We start from the raw sequence: 12,872 nt of genomic DNA, 5'->3' as shown, positions 1-12,872 counted from the left end.
GATGTGTTTCTTACCTGCACACCGTGGCGCGATGCTCAGGTAGTGCGTAAGGCTACAATCCCCCAAAACGGCCAAGCTCGACCAAGAGAGGAAAAACGCAAATCTGTTTAAATACTCTCACAGCGGTCCAATAACCGAGCAGACAACAGGCGACAGGAAAGAAAAAAAAAACTGGCGATCACAAGGAGGATCTACGCCAAAAGCCACATGATCGCCGACGTCAGAGTACGTATTTGCATGCCGTACCGGGGCGCCGGTGTCCGTCCATGGCGGGTCCATGGTGCTGTAGCCACGTAAAGTTCAGAAGCAGAACCGAGGAAAGTGAAAGAACTGGGGGGAGTGTTTGTGGTTCCATGAAGCATGCCTGCTGCTGTAAAAATGAATGGACTGCGTGTTGTTGCCGTCAACTTGCCCCTGTGCTGATGCCTGCCAGACTCTGGGCTCAAAGCTCATTGAATATTCAAGTAGCAGAGGGGGCGTTTGTTACCACCCAAAGCCCCACCCTCCGTGATTCATCCCGCCCACCCCTCTTCCTCTCTCTCTCTCTCTCTCTCTCTCTCTCTCTCTCGCGCTCTCTCTCTCGCTCTCTCTCTCGCTCTCTCTCTCTCTCTCTCTCTCGCTCTCTCTCTCTCTCTCTCTCTCTCTCTCTCTCTCTCTCTCTCTCTCTCCCCCCCAGCTTTCTCCCTGAATGTACATGTGAGGTGCTGCTGCAGTGCTTTCTACAGCTCTGCAGATACATCTCTGCCCTTCATCACACACACAAAACACGCTCACATCTGGATCCACAAAAGGTAAATCTGAGGTCAACTGATATACTAACAGTTTTTACTGACATGTCCTGAAGTGACACAGTTAGCTCTGAGAGCTCTCACACACACAACAGTGACCTCCACTGGATCTACCTCAGAATTGATCCTGACCTTGGCCCATGCATGCATCACAGCTGAGCTTCGTGGTGGAGTCCTGCACAAAATTTGCACTGCAGTGATTTTATGACATTAAAGAATACAAAATAGGCAGATGCTTTTCTAGGCTATTTGCTTTTTTTTTTTGCAAGGTTAGTTATCTACAGGCAACACATAATAACTGAACATGGATACAAAGAAAGCACCGCTAGGTAGCTGTTAATTTGTTTTTGTTTTTAGCTCAATATGATTCCATTTGACTATAACATAAGCTACTGTGTAGTTTAAATACTGATGCTCATAGGAATTAGGCCTACATCCTTCAACATTACCAGTGGCCATCTTGGTTTTTACACAAATGCCTCAATTGTGCTTCAACCTCCCCCTCATTAAAACAGTTGTGACTGGCCTTACCTTAGTCCTGTTGTATGACAATCTGTTTGAATGTAGGACCAGATAAGTCAAGTTTCATGTTTGATATCAGGTAATGCTTTTGAACAGCGCTCAATTGTTTTATCTCAAAATGGTTCTCCAGTAATATTGTTTTTCACGTCCATTACATCTGGGAATCTTGTTCGACAGTTTGTTTCCTCTGGGTGTTTTAATATTAGCCAACATCTTGTATGTCAGTTTTTTTCCCTCTGGTTTATTTGGCAGGGACAGATGAAGACCTGAACAACAATATTCCAATGCACTGCACCACAGCATTTATAGCTAATGCTAATTTCCAATGCCTGTCCCTGAAAAAGGCCTTCTCAATATAAACTACATAACATATATATGATAGAAAAATATGGAGAGCATGCTTACAGAAAGAGCTAATCTATGTTACATTTGGTTTACAGTTATAAAAGGTTTCAAGGCTTGTCAGCATGCACATACAGATACAAAAGATATTTACTTACACACACATATACATACACATACCTTCCACCCCCTGCTATAACACAAACACTACACATGACTACATTAGTGGTTATTTTTATAAAGTAATAAAGAACAGTTATGCCCCTGATCAAACTCAGAACTGGAGTCAGTCAACGTCCCATGAAATGCTCCTCAGAAAAATCAGGAAAAATATATTAAACACAAATGTTGATATGATTTAAATTCATTTATATTTCAATCTACCTTCTCCCCAATAAACACTAAAATATCCAATGGAAGCTACTCTGACTTAACAGTGATTTTAAGATGCTGTAAGATGTGTTTAAACCAAGGTCTGCTTCTGTTCCATGGTCAATTATATGTGTTTTTATGTAAACATACAGTGAATAGTGTGATATCTCTACATGCACATATAAAGATTGGCAATTGGATGCATCTAAAGGAAACGTTTTTTTTATTGCTGCATAAAGGTGCTAAGATAATTCACGAGCAGTAGAGATATTTTTTTTGTTCTTTTATGATTTGAGCCATGAAATCATGCTGGATCAGTTTCTTTTAAGACACATTCAGTGTGGTGTAGCATCCTTAATACTCTTTCCTGCTCTCGATCCAGGACATAGAGATACATTCTTCCTGCTAGAATAAAAGGAAAGCTGATACACTGAATGTCTAAAACAATATTATAATCAAAGATGTTGAAACATCTGAACATAGTAAAGATCAAGAGCAGTGTATCTCTCCAACCTTGTTTTGAAGCAACATTTCACATCCTATTTGGTTGAATCCGGTTGTCACGTCTCTCGGTCTTGACATGAGAACCTCCCATCACAGTTAATAAACTCTCTTGTTTGGTCATAAGAAAACAGACCTGAATATGAATCATGAGTGAAAGAGCTCTGTCATCTCTGAAGTTGTCCTGCAGCCTGCTCAGATCCTTGCCCACATTATCTCTCTACAAGCTGAATGAGTTAAAGGGATCAACTTATCGTTTAAAGCTAAATGTCAGCTCGCTGCAATCCATCCTGAATGTTAAAAAAAAAAAAAAAATTAACTTATATTTTTTGGCCTTTGCCTTTATTGATAGGACAACTACAGACTGAATTGATGGGGGAAAGAGAGTGATGACATGCGCCAGATGGTACCAGGTTGGGAGTTGAACCAGTTTTAACCAGCACTCCATGTGGTCCAGAACCTCAGATTTCTGAGATGGTCACACCGTTCAGTGAATGTGAATGAACACTTTTCTCCTGATTAAACTTTATATGCATCCATGTGAGTTTAATCAGATAGTGTTTACATTACATATATGACTAGAATATGCACTCTGCTCTTAGAATATCAAGTTAAGGTAGCCTATAGTGGTTAGTGTGCAAGCCCCTTTTACGAAGGCTATAGTTCTCCAAGTTGGCAGCCCGGGTTCAAATCCGACCTGTGGCTCCCTTCCCGCCTGTCATCTTCTACTCTCTCTCTCTCCCTGATTTTGGATCTATATGCACCTATCTCTATCTATGTCCTATCTCTCTCAATAAAGAAATAAAAAGCACAGAAAATAAACCTAAAAAAATGTAACCATGCAGTATGTGTGTTTGTATAGTAATCAGTTCATAGACAGTGTTAAGTGACATTTAAGTGGGGGCACCTCCAAAGCTAGGGTTGGGCATGACACTCTGTTCAAAAGATAAACAACTGTGTTTGGAAGTATTTCAATCTTTGATTTCAAAATATCTGAGCCTATATAAAAAAACAACAAAGACTCCTGAAATACCAAGCTTAGATTTACTTTCTGTACACCATCACTGATAAGCCAGTTGACATTTGTACAGATCCAAGAATACTACAAAATAAATCAGGTGACTTCCACACTCTGGAGGTAAATGGCATATAGGGTTTTTTTATTTTATTTTTATTTTTTAAAATTTTTTACCAAAGTGCAACAGAAAATAAGTTAGAGTTTTCAGCAGCTTAAATCTCTGTCTCTAACTTTCTTCTGCAGGATAGCATTGGAGGTTTGTTGTGATTTTACAGCTGTCAGCCATACACATCTTGCAGAAAGTGCAATAAGGTAAATCACTTTGTCAATAAAGGTACTCTACTCATGCATGGTACAATCCAGGAGACCATGCATCACGCTCAACTGAGTCTGACCTTTTCTATAAATAAATGTGATTTAAACAAAAAGTCACTAGATGGTGCCATACAGCTGTTAATTCCCTATTGTTGAATTCTTTAACCTCCTGTATGGGACTCACTGCTTCAATAAAGTGATACAAAACAAAAAAAAAAACATTTTAGCCATTTTTTTCTTTCCAAACTTAAATGGCATTTAAAAAAAAAACTCGAAAATGAAGGCTAGATTTTACAGAGAAATTGGTTTTGCCCATAATGGATGAACACAAACCACTTCTTTCTCCTCTCCATTCAATTGATTTGTCTCTAAAATAAGATCAGGAGATGTGTTTTTTTTTCATTGCTATTTTTTGTTTGTTAAGCATTCAAATTTGTTGGACACTGCTAAATAATCTGAACACTACCTGGCATAGTGCATGTGTGGAATCTAAACCATCAAGTTCAGCCATGCATTGGATTTCACATCATGAAGATGCGAAGGGCATGATAAAAATACAAACACTGTGAATGGGGGGCTTAATTTTTTATTTCCCCCCGCATGTTTCTACAGCAGATAAACTCTGCTCTAATCAAACTCCTGCCAATGAAAGCTGGCTTCTGACCTGCCTGAGCAGTCGGTTTCCATAGTGTTTGATGATGCCCTCTGGTGGATTGTGAAGGTACTACAAGGAGAACTGAAGAATTCACTGAAAAAAGAAAGAAAAGGTTTTCCTATATAATTTGAAAGTTTACCATTTGCAGTTATTTGGTGCTTTTATATTTGCTACCTGTACATTGATGGTTTTTTTTTTTTTGCATTTGGCTGTTTCTGAATGTTTAGTGTCGCAGAGATCCACCATGCTTTGTATTGCATTGTTCTACATCAGAGACATAATTATGAGTTTTACCCATCCTCAAAAATTTTACCAGTAAAAAACAATGATGCTAACCACAGACTAATGAAGCCCAAGGAGAGAGACTAATAACTTCATTGCTTTATGCTAGTGTTAGTTGAAAAGCTTGATCAATTTCCCCCAAAGCATTTGGCTCACCTCACCCTGTAGCCACCTTCCTGGAAAAAATGTGTGATTCAGGTTAATCTTTGGCGTAATGATTCACAGGGTTTTAATCGTAGGAATATTCCCATCAATAACATTTCTGTCCATGACTGTCTTCAACATTAATTAACTGATATTCTGAAATGATTCTTTGACAGCCAAAAACAAATAATACTAAGACCTGTTCCTATTTATTTCTGAGTTTTTATGGCAGATTTAATCAGGACTCTTTTATCGACAGCATCTTTATCGAATCCAATCCAGCTTTATTTATAGAGCACATTTTAAAAGATGGCAATGTTCGCCAAAATACTTTCCACAAAAAAGTGGTGGAAAATAAATAGCAAAAAAATTAAAATGAAGCTGAAAATGAAACATGATTTTATCTTAAAAAAAAAACCCAAGTCTGTTTCTTTCTTAAAAGATTAAAAATCTTCTTCTTTTTTTTAGAAATTCAGCTTTAAATATTATAAAAAATATAAATTGCACATGTGCTGTAGCAACAGTATGATTAGGCCCAACAGCTGATTAATTGACCAATTAGACGCTCTACAATAATAATGAATGCCTGTATATAATTCATTGGCCTGTTGTATCATTTGGCTGTTTTCTTGTTTCACTGTTATGAATATTCTTTATAATGGAGGTTTGTGATGGAAAAATTCTGTTTACGGTCAAGGACATGTTTTACTCACATCTCGTGTGAAAAATGCAACAATAATTCACAAGTAATATTCTTGTTTTGTCCATACCGCATGGATGAAGGTTTCTCACAAATACCAAAATGATCAAAGATACTCAGACCTGAAGTTGCCTTGACATTACTGTTGTGCGACGTGTTGAAATTGTGAGAAATGTATGACAAAATGTCCTTGATATTTGTGACTGCGCCTGTATCGACACTCCTTATATAGGCATGAAGGTTTTTCTGTGAAGCATGTGTATAAAAACCCAAGCATATTGTGATAATGTTGAACTTTCCCGCAGATGGTTCTCTGACTGACACTCTGTAGATTTGTTCCCTCTACTTGCAAGAAGAATAAATAACAATAAAAGACATTGATTGACTCAAGATCCTTTCTTTTGCATTGATAACAGAAATTTCCAGCACCGTTTTGAAATGAAATTACTTTTGTATTTGGAAATGTGTGTGGGTGTGCAGGTTGTGCATGTACTTCCCCAAAGAGCAGATTAGTCTCATTCAGACAGCAGACAGTTGGAATGTTGTCAAGACATTGTCTGGTTATGATGCATTCACACAGGGCTCATCCAGCGGTGATTTTATAAATCCTGTTATCTTGACTACAACCTCAAACTAGCGTCCCTTCCCACGTTCAGGTTCAACTATGACACACTTGTTGATACAACCATGATACAGCAAAATGAGGAGTAAGAGAGGGATGGGAAACTGTAGGTGTGGAAGACCTTGGTTGCTAAAGAAACCATCTGGCTACAGCTGTGTTTACTGGCAAAGTATCTTACTGGGTGTCTAAGAACTACACCAAACAGAACAAAGTGATGAGGAGACAACAAGCTGTATTCACTTTTTTCAAAAAGATTGCCCAGTCTGCAATAAGTAATATATATTTGTTTTGTCTTTAATAGATAGGACGGCTGAAGAGAGACAGGAAATGTTGGGAGAAGAGATATATGACAAAAATAAAGGAATCTTAGCTACTGTTGCATGTGTATACTAAATACTATCTGTGATATTGATAGCAAAGCATTTCTTAATTTACCATTCAGTAACCCATTTAAATGACTTATTCTCAGATTGCAGAAATCCTCCTCTGATTCTGACTTATATTTGATTATAGCTATTATGTTTAGTGCTGCACTGTGCTGATTGTCACATGTGTTAGTGCTTTGCTGGGTGTATCTAAACAGAGTGGCAACCTCAGGTGTTGAAAAATGAAGCCAATGCTGACGTGCCAAGACTGACTAAAACCAAAAGGACCATTTTAACAGCAGAAATAAACATGGGTACAGCCTGGTTCAGAAAATGATTTGGTCTGAATAAGCTCATTTCTAAATCCACACACACTGTACACTGCACAAAATGGGGAGGCTTTAGAAGTCATCCGTTTTGATGATATTGTTAAGGATAAGTGTTGTGCATAATAAGGGGAAAGGCTGATCTAACTGGTGGGCAGGTGTGTTGAACTGTTTGTCAGGAGGCTAAAGGCCTTCCTCCAGATCTTTACCTGTTTCTAGATTAACAAAAAGTAAGTTTGAGACAGTATTTCCAACGTGGCGACCGCCATCGATGAGTTTCAAAACTACACTTCAGAAACCACTGGGTTGTTTTATACAGTCTATTATCATAATGTGAGCTTCCTCACAAACACTATTTAAACTGCACTATCTGTTGATGCTTCATGACAATGAACTTTTAGTTATTAATTTGTACCATTTCAAGAAACTGTCATGAGGCTTAAAGTCTTTGAATTCTGGAGGTCATTTAAGGTCACTGTGCTGGTAAATGAATTAAATCAGTGGAGTGTAGCTTTACCAAAAAAGGAACAAACCTTGAGTTGGATTCAGCTATTTTACAGTGGAGTCACGCTTTTTAAACAATTCTTTAAATTGTCTTATTGGCTCAGGTGAGGAGCTTGAATCCAGCTCCTTTGGCTCGTCTCTCTACTGTATCCTGTTCAAAGGAGCTGCAGATCTCAGATGATTTCCTTTAAACTGAGAATATACTTACATTCTATTACGTTGTGTTTTGAAGCATCCCTTCACCTTCCATTTCCTCGATGAAGTAAAATTCGATGTTTAGCCTGTAAATTCTTCAAGTCATTACACAGAGGAAAAAAAGATCACTGTTCTTCTGTTCTCGTACTCCCTCTGCTCTTACTTGTTTATCTCAGCTTTCTTTGATTTGAAATCTACGTAATCCTTTTGTTTTTCAAGACAAAAACAGCATTCTCTATAATTGAACGAGGCAGCAGCACAGTACACAGAGCTTGGCAGTATTTTGTTTTCCCAAGGCACACAAGAAAAGGAAGTGGGCCATTTACCAGATAATTCATCACCCAATTTCCATTTCTGTGAAACACTTATCTCTGTGGTGTAGAGTACTGACACTTCACAAACCATGATATGAAAATATTTACCACAATGACATGAATTGGGAGGCGATTCCATAAAAATTGCTTCCTCTCTCTGGTGTGATGCAATAATGTCTGTGTCATTGTGTGTGAATGTCGCTGCCCTCTCTGTGTGTTATGGTAAAGTTTCTCAGTCTGACAGAGCTTCCACTGTACTCGTCAAACACACACATGGTTACAATTCAACCATATGGCTTTGAGCACCAGAGGGAGAGAGAAAAAAGAAAGCGATGGGAAGGAGAGATAAAGTTTCTTTCTTTTTCTTTCTTTTTGCTTTTGCTAGAATTATCAAGACAAGCAAAGGATGAAAATGAGAAGAACAAGGAGAAAGGTTGAGGGAAGAGAGGGTTCCCTGCAGCCGCGCTTTGAAATCTTCTACTTGCTGTCAGGTGTTGACCCGAAGTGTAAAGATGTCATGTCATCTATGTGGCACTTGTAGGAAACATGGTTTTGCACATTTGTAAAAGACTATTTGAAGAATAAAGAATTTGTTTATTGCGACCGGTTTACGATCATAAAACCCTGTTCAGACTGCGATATTTACGCCCCTGTGACGTTTCCTTCAGTCTGAATGACGCAGAGGCGTAATCAGGGGAAGTGTTTCCCCTGTGTACCATCAAGGAGTCACTATGAATGTACAGAGACATGATGACGGCTGAGTTACTGCACTTTAGTGAGCAGCAGTCTGATAAGGGCTATACAATGCGTTCATGTCCACAGGAACAATCGGTGGCACGTTTTCTACAAGGAAGCCGTTGTGCCTCGTTACCAATTCTTAGACAAAGAGGCAGGTTTTATTGGACAAAGTGCAGATAATGTGGAATACTATGAATACATTCCACTGTGTTCAAATTTGGAAATCATCTCTTCCACTCAAAACCAATTTCCAGCTGGCTCCTCCGCAGGTGCTGCTAATGAAGGTTACAGAGACAGAGCCACCACACCCCCCCCTCAGGTGTGTCATCAGTACTGACCCTGCTTCTCCTCCTACTAACCACGCCTACCGCTAAAGACACTGAAGTGAATCCTCATAACGCCTTATCATAACATATGCCTAATCTCTTCCGAAGGCCAAAGTGTTTGTAGTTGTTTTTTAAAGGGCCACAGTTAAAAGCAAAGTCAGTCAACTGAACTGATGAGTTTCAACCATAGACTGTAAATATTACTGGACGAACCCTGACCCGTCTGTGACATAGGCAGAAAATGAGTCCAATCGACGGCCGCATCCATATTGGATTTGCAGTCTCAACCTAACTTCGGATCAACCTAGCAACAGCAGTAAGGCGGGACCGGCGGGACTTAGCTCCGCCCATTCAGCTCGACGTTAGCAGTCCTCTTCACAGCATAGCTAACAGCGACGGCTGCTATCATCAACTACTCCTGCTCGTCCTGAGAAAACTCTACAAACAGTAAGTTAACATTTAACTTTTCTACAACACAGTTAAAACGAATTATATTCAACACAAATATTTAATTAAAGTCTTAAAACTACACTTTTTTAAATATACAATTATGTTTATGAGTTATTTGTTAGAGAAGTTAGACTTTGTCAGTGTTAGCAGAGAAATACATTAACAAAGTTTTATCCATAAACTGTAAATAAATATGAGACATCCAGAAGAAATCAATATTACAAAGCATACAGTTCATGTTACTGTTCTGACAAAAAGAGGAATGTCTGTGTCTTATATTTACTGATGTCAACAGCGATGAGGTGAACATGACAATTGAAAAATAATTATTTAGTATTTATTATAAGACATTTGTTTTCTATTGAACCTGTGAAGTCATGGAGTCTGTGGACAGTGTCAGCTTCACACCAAAAACTTTAAGTATTAGAAAAAATAGTATTTAAGACTGGCATCTATTATGATGAGTTGCAGCCACCTTGTTCAATATTATTCCTGCAGATGTGGCTCATAACAAAAAAACACCCTGAGCTGTCACATGTAGTTAACTGTACATTTAGTCTTGTCTGAGGCATTAATTGAACACCTTTGTATTTCTCCTATAGACACAGTGTGGATTATTGGTGACTTGTCCGTCGAGGTGCCCAGAGAGCTGCAGAGACAGAGGGAGAAACCTGAGCTTCAACAACATCTGTATTTGTTGGTTCTTCTGGGGTGGACTTCGGTTGCTTCTCTTCAACAGCTCGCTGTGAGGGAGGTCTGAGTGATGTCACCCACAGGCTGAGAGCTGAGACGGGTTTTAAGCCTTTTGACAAACCGTTACACCGCGCCCCCCTGTCAAGCTGGTCAGCTACACGCCTTATTGTGAATAACTCTTATCCTTCATCAAAACATTCACCCCCTGTACAGTGTGTGTCCATCGAGACATGAGCTAATCACACCTATTTGTTTGTTTTGTACCAAGCTGTAAACATGTTCATCTCTGCTGTAAAAACAGACTTTTTTTAATGTTGTTTTTCAGATTAAATAAATATTTCTATATAAATGCACTCCTTTATGTCTACTTATGAGTATACATTTCAGATTAATGCTCAACTCAATAGCTTAGGGAAGGAAGTCTACTTTTACACAACTTCTTACTCTTTTGATAAATACTAATGTAGTTCATTTCTGAAAGTGGGATGGAACAGAGTCATTGCAAAAATATGACCTTAAACACAGCCCCATTCTTAAATCAAGATACGTGGAGAGTAAATAAGATCAATAACTGGTGAATAAAAACACAGTTAAAAATGATTTAGAAATGTAGTCTTCCCAGATCAATATCACATAATATCAACTTCTCCCATCTAAACTGGACAAAGGGTTTTAAAATGGGAAGAAAATAGTTTGATTGCAAGTTGTTTGGAGGAGATCTATTTTTATTTGAACAGCTGAAGCATGAATACAGTCTTCTAAGGTGCAAACCCTCCTCCTTCTTCTGAAGCTTGTGGAGCTCGTTGATGTACTGCTGTCTTATCTGCTGGCCATCTTCTCTCAGCAAAACTTTGACTGTTGAAAAGTCATTCTGAAGAAGCTCGAGCATGTGACATGGATCCAGGAGAACATGGACTTTTAGTGAGGGGTCTTCAGGATGACAAAGAAAGAGAGAAAATATCAGTTATTCATTAAATCATTTTTTTTGTTCTCATCTATTTTTCTGTATTCATCTGTGTGTAAGAGCACATTTATAAATTCAACAGTGTACTACCCAGACAACAAAGGTCCAGTATTCAGGTAATCAACATCTATTTAAAGTTAAGAAGATAAACATTATTGTAATCATGCTGTTTTCAGCTCTCTCACTCACACAATGATATTCCACATCAAATTGTCTCAGATTTTGTGAGGAAAAATTAAGCAATTTATTGTGGATAGTACTTCATCTTAACATGAAACAAATATAACCTGAATTATTTAAATCATTAACAGGTCCCAACTCTCTGTGCTTCAGTACAGAACATACAGTAACTCATTTATTATTAACATGAGCTCAGTACATGGCTGTACTCTTCAAACTATTTCTTATACTTTATATCTATGTGCTTTATATCTTATTTTCATTCCATATGTTATTTATATTTTATATTTCTACAGCTATATTCTGTGTATGAGTTCAGTGAAAATTAATATGGTTATTAATATAGTTCTTAATGGTTACAGATGCTCTTACAAAGTGAAGTTTTTTTTATTTGTTAACAGTTTGTACAAATCTTAAGACACTACATCAACCATGTAACATTAATGTCATCCTCTATAACCTACACAGCACATTAGGTTCAGTTCAGTTTATGTTACTGACGGATAATTACTACACCAAGTTTGTTTTTTAATAATAACATTCATCATAACGTCAGATAACCATATTTACAGTCTGTGGTTAACCACCGAGGTGAACCTTTAACTTCTAACATCACACAAACTCATTATTTTCACCATCTTAACAACAAACATTTCTAAACCATTGACCGTAAATAATGTAAATAATGAGCTACACAGTTTGCCGACTGGTTTACAAGCTAACGCTAAACAAGCTAGGTCCGTAAATATAAACACATGAGTAAGCAGTAAATATAACACTACTATATCACTTACCGAAAAAAACTGAAGCATCAACTTGTTGGATGGTCTGTTAACTGCACAGCAAGCCATGTATGTTGTCAGATATGTGTTAAAAAACTCTCCAAACGAAGTAACAAAGAGGAGAAATCAGACGGATGAAGCTGTTAGCCTCCTGACCTGCTGACCTGACAGACAGATGCAGCGCGCACAGCTGTCAATCAAATCTGACACAACCAAATATGGGCATAGTCGTTTTCCTTAATAGAATAAAATCCGATGAGTTATAAAAAAATTCACCCCCCCCACAGTGTGAGGAGAAGGGGCCGTCAACTTCTCAGATATATCTCGTTTTTTGAACCAGGCTGTAAACATGTTGATTCCTGTGGTAAAAACGGGCTTTTTTGGCTGTGGGCTTATGGCACTTCCGGCGCTTCTGCAGCCAGCCTCAAGCGGAACCTCGAGGAACTACAGTTTTTTGTACTTCCGCATAGGCTTCATTTTTCGAGACCGGAGGTTGCCCCTTGGTTTCAACACTGGAAAAACTGTTCTTTCCTGGAGGTACGTGTAGTGTTGCACTCAGATTTCACACTTACACAAAACTCGATGTAGAAGAGCTCGGAGTAGAACTGCTGCTCTTGTGTGTTTAAAGGCACCAGTTTAGTTTGTGGGGGCATCTCACTGGGCTCCCTCCAGGACACCTTCAAGTAGAGATTTTCCAGGCACATTCATCTGGAAGGAGACCCTGCAGGAAACCCAGGACATTACATTTCTCATCTGGGCCCTAGAAAGCCTCGG

General features: G+C 38.5%; 1 protein-coding gene and 2 long non-coding RNA genes across 3 annotated transcripts in view; 1 reads left to right on the top strand and 2 right to left on the bottom strand.

The window, feature by feature from the left end:
* Positions 1–436, bottom strand: part of LOC109984243 (zinc fingers and homeoboxes protein 2) — a 30,499-nt gene extending 30,063 nt beyond the window's left edge. The window contains exon 1 of the mRNA XM_020634321.2: positions 15–436. The gene's annotated coding sequence lies outside the window, so the exon portion shown is untranslated. The remainder of the gene's footprint in view (positions 1–14) is intronic.
* Positions 437–9,212: 8,776 nt separating this feature from the next.
* LOC136179863 (uncharacterized) lies at positions 9,213–10,525 on the top strand. Its single transcript, XR_010666795.1, has 2 exons — positions 9,213–9,476; positions 10,082–10,525. It is a non-coding gene; the product is annotated as an uncharacterized lncRNA (long non-coding RNA).
* Positions 10,452–12,248, bottom strand: LOC136179862 (uncharacterized). The gene is made up of 2 exons (XR_010666794.1): positions 12,111–12,248; positions 10,452–11,102 (listed from the first exon to the last, which is right to left on the bottom strand). It is a non-coding gene; the product is annotated as an uncharacterized lncRNA (long non-coding RNA).
* Positions 12,249–12,872: the final 624 nt, after the last annotated feature.

Source organism: Labrus bergylta, chromosome 8, assembly GCF_963930695.1.
Source record: "Labrus bergylta chromosome 8, fLabBer1.1, whole genome shotgun sequence".
In the NCBI taxonomy this organism is placed as follows: Eukaryota; Metazoa; Chordata; class Actinopteri; order Labriformes; family Labridae; genus Labrus; species Labrus bergylta.
The sequence above is the reverse complement of the archived record's forward strand: the minus strand, read 5'-3'. Positions and strand labels throughout refer to the sequence as shown.